Raw genomic sequence first — 8692 nt, forward strand, 5'->3', positions numbered from 1 at the left:
TGTTTGGGAGTGGAGCATGCGGTCTCAGCCTTCGAGGGGGCTGAGTGTCAACACTGTGAAATGCTACCGCTCCGCATGCTCCGCTCTCGCCTGTCACTCTTTGATGAAAAGAGTGGGCAGGCTCGCGATCCTCAGGGATCAGGACCCGCGTCTGCCGAGGCGGCGCGGAGAATGCATTCCTGGGGATCGCAAAAGGATCTTTCGGAGGGGTTGGAGACGGGTCCGCGGGCCTTTTCTCCTTCCTTACCCGGAAGATCCAGCGCTCTCCCCCCGGTGTCGGAAGCACGCACTGCGGTTTCTTCCGCCCGGGGAGAGAGCCCTCCATTACTTCAATGCTCTTCCTCCGAGGAGGTCGATGTTATGAGTATGGAGAGTGAAAGCACACACATGGGGGAAAGAGATTCACAATTTATTTCCCCAGCATATGATGAGCTGGTGGATGTTATGTCACGGGCTGTAGAGAAATTAAATATTGAATGGCCATCTGAGAATAAAGGCGCTCGTCCTAAAAGTAAATTAGATGAGCGCTTTTTATCTTCCACGACATTATCTCCACCACGAGGGCTTCCCTTTTTTCCCGATCTTCATAATGAAATATCGAAATCGTGGAATAAACCTTACTCTTCACGACTTTTTAGCCCTCAAGTTAACACTTATTCGAGAATAAGAGGGCTAAAAGAGTATGGTTATGAGGCGATGCCCCAGGCGGAACAGAATTTAGCCAGCTATCTTTCGCCTGGTCCCGCATCGTCCCTGAAAGCCTCGGCTTTGCCCACTAGACCGCTTAAAGCCACCTCGGTTTTAGTGGGCAAAGCTTATACGGCAGCAGGTCAAGCTGGAGCATGTCTGCACACAATGGCAGTGCTTCAGGCTTATCAAGCTGACCTGCTGGGGGATCTGGATAGTAGTGAGGGAATTTCTCATGACGATATTCGAGAACTTCGTCGGGCTACCGATCTTTCTCTCAGGGCTACTAAGGAGACCGCCAGAGCAATTGGGCGGTCTATGGCAGCCTTGGTAGCTACTGAGAGACATTTATGGTTAAATCTGTCAGAGATTAAAGAAAAAGATCGAGCTTTTTTATTAGATGCTCCGCTTGAACCTTCTGGTCTCTTCGGCGACGCAGTCCACGCGGTCGTCGAGAGATTTCAGGAGTCTAAAAAACAAGCTGACGCTTTTAAAAAGTTTATCCCTCGCCGTGTCCAGCCCCCTGGGGCTGCTGGGCGTGAGCAGCCCCAGCCGTCGAGCTCATCATATCGTGTGCATCAGAAAGAGAGTGTTGCATCTCGTGCACCTCCACGTAGAGACTGGAGACAGACGCAACCCTCTCAACCGAAGTCTTCTAAGTCGAAGCCGGATCTGAGGACCGTTCTTCAGGCGAAGAAGACTTCGGTTAAAAAAAAAAGGTCCTGATGTTCACGCATCAGGCCTGTGAGGACAGCCCCGACCGAAGTGGAGCGGTGTACACCTCATTTTACGGTGCCCGTTCCATTTCGGGGTCCTCACGAGACCGTTCTGCCAACCCTGCCACCCTCGGTGCTTCAGGGCGCAGCGGTCTCCACCGAGTCGCTGATGCTATGCTGCGGCACAGCATCGGTTTCGCGCCCTCTGAGGGGGGCCTTAGAGCGGCCAGTTCAGGTAGTTCCTGCCATTATGTTTCAGGCTCCGGAATTGGCTGTCTCGATAACACCAGAGACCAGCCTCGAGAGGCTGGTTCCCTTAGTAAATTTTCTGGCAGCGTGGAAGCTTCTGCCGAATATTTCTCATTGGGTCCTGCAGATTGTAGAGAAAGGATACAGAATCCAGTTTGGTTCTCGTCCTCCTCGTTACAACGGGGTGCTGCCCACAGTGGTGCATCCCGAGCAGGCTCTGGTAATGGAGCAAGAGGTAAAGGCCCTGTTAGCAAAGGAAGCTATAGAACAGGTGTACTCACCCGACAGAGAGTCGGGTTTTTACAGCCGTTATTTCATTGTTCCAAAAAAGGATGGGGGGTTGCGTCCCATTTTAGATCTTCGTCTGTTGAATCGTTCAGTACAGAAACTCAAGTTCAAGATGCTGACACTCAAACAGATCGCGACTCAAATCAGATCCGAGGACTGGTTTGTCACGATAGATCTGAAGGACGCCTACTTCCATATCTCCATCCTCCCTCAGCACAGGAAGTTCCTAAGGTTTTCTTTCGGGGGCAAAGAATACCAATATCGGGTTCTTCCTTTCGGTCTAGCTTTATCACCCCGCACGTTCACGAAATGCGTGGATGCAGCTCTAGCCCCTCTCAGGCTTCAGGGCATACGTATTCTGAACTACATCGACGACTGGCTGGTTCTGGCGGAATCAGAGCAGTCGGCGGTTCGGCACCGAGGTGTCGTTCTCGCTCATATGCAGATGTTGGGGTTGAGGCTCAACGCCAAGAAGAGTGTTCTTTCTCCAGTACAGAGAACCACTTTCCTTGGTGTGGTATGGGATTCAGTGACGATGCGGGCCACTCTATCGCCCGTTCGTGTAGCTGCTATCCTGACAGCCACCAAAGAGCTAAAGCTAGGCCAGTCACGCACTGTGAAACAGTTCGAGAGACTGTTGGGTCTCTTGGCGGCAGCGTCCAACGTGATTCCTTTTGGCCTGCTGTACATGAGACCTTTACAGTGGTGGCTAAGGACCAGAGGGTTCTCCCCGAGGGGAAACCCACTTCGTATGATCAAGGTCACGCGGCGGTGCCTTCGTGCCTTAATTATATGGAGGAAACATTGGTTCTTAACCCAGGGTCCGGTATTGGGAGCTCTTTGCCATCGTGTTACGATCTCGACAGATGCTTCCCTCACCGGCTGGGGAGCGGTAATGGAAGGCCGCTCGGTTCAGGGTCTGTGGAAAAGTCATCATCTTTCGTGGCACATCAATTGCCTGGAGATGATGGCTGTCTTCAATGCGTTGAGACAGTTTCTCCCAGACCTGAGGGGCCATCATGTTCTTTTACGAACAGACAACACATCAGTGGTCTCTTATCTGAACCGTCAGGGGGGTCTGCGGTCGCGTCCGCTCTGCAAACTGGCGCACCAGATCCTCCTGTGGTCTCTGGGGAAGGTACTCTCCCTGAGGGCAGTGTATATTCCTGGGGACCAGAATGTGGGGGCAGACATCCTGTCGAGGCAGGAGCTGAGGCCAGGGGATTGGAGACTCCACCCCGAGGCGGTGGAGAAAATTTGGGAGTTTTACGGCCAAGCAGAGGTGGATCTGTTTGCGTCTCAGCACACGACGCACTGTCCACTTTGGTTCTCCCTTACTCACCCAGCCCCCCTGGGGCTGGATGCTATGGTGCAGACGTGGCCGAGGCTACGTCTGTACGCATTTCCCCCTGTTGCTCTGCTCCCAGGAGTTCTGGAACGAGTCCGCCAGTACGGAATAAGCCTACTGCTTGTAGCACCACGCTGGCCGAGTCGGATCTGGTTTGCGGACCTGATCCATCTCTTAGACGGTCCTCCCTTGGAGATCCCGATCAGGAGAGACCTTCTGTCTCAGGCCGGGGGCACAATATTTCACCCTCGGCCAGAGATTTGGAACCTGTGGGTTTGGCCTCTGAGGGGGCCCAACTCATAGAGAGTGGTCTCTCAGCTGAGGCTGCTGAGACCATCCTAAGCTCCAGAGCTCCAGCTACTAGGAAACTATATGCGCTGAAATGGAAAGTTTTTTCTGTATGGTGTCACCGACATCAGTGGGATCCGGTTAACTGTTCTGTGAACACAGTACTCGAGTTCTTGCAGGAGCGCTTTACGTCAGGTTTATGTCCTTCCACACTTAAGGTTTACGTGGCGGCCATTGCGGCTTACCACGCCCTGGTTGGGGGTACATCGTTGGGTCGAGACCCCCTGATTACACGTTTCCTTCGTGGCACACTGAGGCTGAGGCCTGCAACTCGCACTAGGGTGCCAGCTTGGGATTTGGCATTAGTACTAGAAGGCCTGTCTAGGGCTCCATTCGAGCCCTTAGATTCGGTTTCAGAGAAATTTCTTACCCTTAAGACTATCTTTCTGCTAGCTATTTCGTCCCTTAAGAGAGTTGGAGACCTTCAGGCCCTTTCGGTTTCCCCCACTTGCCTTGAGTTTGCACCGGGGATGGTCAAGGCATTCTTATATCCAAAACAGGGATACGTCCCTAAGGTGCCGACCTTGATTCCGAGGCCTATCGTGCTGCAGGCTTTCTGTCCTCCTCCTTTTACATCTGCGGACCAGGAAAGGCTGAACCTCTTGTGTCCAGTGCGAGCACTGGATACTTATGTTCATCGGACATCTTCTATGAGGAAGTCCGACCAGTTATTTATTTGCTTTGGATCACCTAAGAAGGGTCTTCCTACTTCTAAACAGACGGTTAGCAAGTGGATAGTCGAGGCTATTTCACTTGCATACGAGTACTCTGACCATCCGTGTCCCTTGGTGGTCAGAGCTCACTCAACGAGAGGTATGGCGGCCTCTAAAGCCTTGTTATTTGGGGTTTCCCTCCAAGACGTTTGTGATGCGGCAGGCTGGTCCTCACCGCTCACATTCGTCAGGTTTTACAGTTTGGACCTGGATGCTGCCCCAGGTTCTCAGGTGCTTAGTGCTTAGTTACAACAGACTGACACTCAGGTACTTGGAATTCTGGCGCTTTGGGTATTCTCGTTCCCATGGCGTCGATGGACGCATCGTTGAGTTCCCTTCGTAAGGGAACGTCTCAGGTTACTATTGTAACCATAGTTCCCTGAGAACAGGGAACGAGACGATGCGTCACCCTGCCATACTTCCTGCATCCCTGTGATCGGCTTGCTTCGGCAATTTTCGAAGCTAATGCCGGTTTGCACCGGATGTGCTTTTATCATATCCTGGTCATGACGTCACCCGCCCGTGACGCTCATTCTTTCCATTGGACTAGTTGACATAGATGCTTCAGACGCAGTCACGCTGGGGGCGTTCCCATGGCGTCGATGGACGCATCGTCTCGTTCCCTGTTCTCAGGGAACTATGGTTACAATAGTAACCTGAGACGTTTTTACGTGAAAAAATGATTTGTGTTTCAAAGCTTGATTAATTTACCACACAAAAAACACGCCGGTCAAAATTCATACCTCAGTTTTAATCGGCACTATTTTCTATCCATTTCTATCAATCCGCTTTACTGTCAACGTAAACAGTGCGCACGTTCCGATCAGCTGTTGATACCGCGACTCGCTGACAACATGTCTGACTGCGAAACTTCTGATGATGAAACCAATTTTAGCACAATGTCAGACGGAACAGATGATGAAAGTAATTTTAGCACAACGCCAAAGGGATACCTTTATGAACCGGAGTATACAAGATCAAATCAAATGTTATTGATTGCAACACAAAACCTCAATTGTGTGTGTGTTCAATCAAATAGTTTTCTCAGCAAATTGTACCAATATCCCTATATACTGGTTTTATATTAGACATCTTTTCACGTGTTTTATAATGGAATCTAAACATCAGCTTGTTTACCGTACAGTTTAGACATGGGATCATAAAGTTAGTAAATGGAGCTTACCCGTGGTACTGGTACAGCAAAACTCTTTAATTTTCCTTTTCCTCCTTGGTTGGGGATGTAATCGTCTTCGCTGAAGTGAGCACTACACACACGAAAATCCTTTATTCTGGATATTTTAGCTCCCGCAGAGTAGCCGATGGCAACCAGCCAAAGCTGTCTCATAGTTATATTCGAAAGAGGAAAACGATGGAATCTGAACTTTGATCCCGGCACATCCTTGTGGTCACAGCCTGGGAATTTACAAGTTCGCACCAATGTTAATTTAATACTTTTTATGTCGTTGTCAATCGATTGTGTAAACACTATGGAACAGCTGATCGGAACGTGCGCACTGTTGACGTTGACAGCAGCGCGGATTGATAGAAATGGATAGAAAATAGTGCCGATTAAAACTGAGGTATGAATTTTGACCGGCGGGTTTTTTGTTTGGTAAATTAATCAAGCTTTGAAACGCAAATCATTTTTTCACGTAAAAACGCACAGTTTTTTGGCCCCGGAAAATAACCGGGAGTAGGCTACTTTATTGAAAAACTTCCAGCGTCCAGAACTCTGACCAGGGAGGTGACAACAGAGTGGGTCAGTGTGTATGCACTATAGTGCTGGTAAGGATTGCATACAATTTCATGTCTTAAATGGGCGAACTAACCCTTTAACTGCCGCGCTGACTGACATGTATGCGCATGAATTTTTCACACACACGCTCAGAGCAAATATTGTAAGTTGCATTACTAATGCATCACAATACACATAGTCTCACGTTTAGTTATGTCTTTTAACTATTATTGTATTTTGAAGGGCAAAAACATGAACTTTAACTATTGGCTTTAGGCCTACTGTACTTCTTCAAGTCAGATGTCACTTTAGCGTGAGGCCAGTAGCACATTAGCTCCTTAGCCTGAGCAAACTTGATCACGTCAAGCTAGGCGGACATAGTTACCGCATCCAGGCACCTCAACTACACCCAAAAAAACCGCCTTTTTGACCATTTTCGTTTATCCGGGAGTGACGCTGAGTGACGCGCTGCCAAGATGGCGACAGCCAACTCTGCCCTACGTAAAATTAGTTTGCGCGGTATTCAAGAATGGTTTGATGAATCGACATGAATTACATAACTTTTTGCAATAAATTCCAACGGCCTAGGAGGAGTTTGAAAAATGTGTTTTTTCAGAAAATTCTAAATGGCGGACAAATTATTATGACGGAAAATGACGTCATATGGTGCAATTGAATCGTCCTGTGCCAAGAAATCAGAGGGACATTTTTTAATTTTTTTATTATGGTTTTATTATGGCTAAGTTATTAGCAGAAACATGAGTGAAACTTTGGACAGTTGGTGGCGCTAGAGGCATATAGTTAGAGACTCCAAATTTGCTGTGGTGACAGTTCAAACTGTCCTCTATATGTGTGCTAAATTTCATAACTTTCCCGCAAGCAGTTCTATGGGCTGCCATAGACTCCCAGAGCGGAATAATAATAATAATAATAATAGGAACGTTAACAGATACAATAGGTGCCTACGCACTTTCAGTGCTTGGCCCCTAATTAAAAGTTTTTAAATTATGTCAGAATTTGTGGGAATTTTCAGTTGTTGGTAAACTCTAGCCTATACTATTAAACAAGCATTCAGCGTTGGGGAAGCTACTCTGAAACTGTAGTTAGACAAATTACAAGCTACTCATATAATATACAGTCAAGCTACCCTTTTTAAAAAATAAGTAGCTATACACTAAAATTACTCTCCAATATTGGCTGGCTATAGCTAGCTGATTTATTTTTATTTTTACAATGACTTTGTATAACTGAATTGTTAATGAAGCATGTTATAAGTTAAATATATTTAAACACAACATAAATATATACAATTAGCTATGATTTCAAAAAGTACACTAATGTTTTATTTAGTAAACTATCCAAAGATACACACAATACTCAAATATAGGCTATATCATAAACTGACTCTCAAAGTGCAAAATTCCTACAAATGTAACATCAACTCTAGAACAAAACTGGATACACAGGAATAGTCACAAATGCACATTAAACTCACAGCACTGGCAGTGATATAGCTCGCAGCATATAGTGTGAAGGTATATGTGAATCATGAGCTGCTTGCGTGAACAATGCGTCTTTTTTCTAAAACCAGCCTCAACATATTTCATTAGATTACAGCCTTTGCCGTGTGATAAGCAAACTATTAGCTATTTCTCGATGTTCTTTTCTTTTCAATTGACAAATGCTTTGCCAAAGGCAAAAACAATGCTATTAATCTTTTAGGTTCATTATAAAACTGAGGCGGGATAGATTAAACTGTGACAGGTCACTGTAATTAAATCAGAAGACATTAGAGTGCAATAAAGCAGGATAATTAAGTCAATTTAAAAGGCTTTTATTCACCTGCATGTGCTTTAAGTCTTTGGCGCAGACAGCTTTTTAAACTTTGATTTGCATAAATTGGTTACAAAGTGCTATAACTCTCTATATAGCTATAACTCATATAGCTACTTGTATAACTAAGGATCCGCAAGCAGCTTTTATTGAACAATCCAGAATCATAATCCATGTAACAAGCAATTAGTCAAAACACTGTGCAGATAATCCTGACAATAAACACCAGGGCAGAAAACACAGGCAAACAGGGAAATCAAGGACAACAGGCAGAAGATCAAAACTAAGATACGGGAGGGCATATAATACAGTGTAACTTTGAACATACAAGAATTGACCATGAATGAGTGAAAACACTGGGTTTATATAGGCATTATACAAAAATATTTTACAGATATTTGAGGCAACTAACCAATCCGAATCAAGTACTTTAGAATATAAATTGTGATATATTTGTGTGGAAATGTAACTTTTAACAATTTCAATCGGAGGTCATTTCCCGTTAATTTCCTCTTTGATATCGCCTTTATCTGATTTCTGAAGGCAAACTGCTTCCAAACCATTTTCACATATAGATGTATGTAGTTTCGCAAATTTTGTTTATAGGCAACACTGTGTTTCAAATGATTATGCAAGTGACATATCAGTAGGATTTTTGAGTATAAACATTCAGATTTTAGTTTTTCAAAGAAAGTGTTTGTCCTATCTTTTTAGATTAACTATCGCTCTCAGACAGGTTTGTTAAGTAGTTTGTCAAGTCTTCTTAGGTAAATGG

Source organism: Siphateles boraxobius, unplaced genomic scaffold (assembly GCF_051911475.1).
Source record: "Siphateles boraxobius isolate OS27281-9 unplaced genomic scaffold, OSU_SipBor_1 31, whole genome shotgun sequence".
NCBI classification, from domain to species: domain Eukaryota; kingdom Metazoa; phylum Chordata; class Actinopteri; order Cypriniformes; family Leuciscidae; genus Siphateles; species Siphateles boraxobius.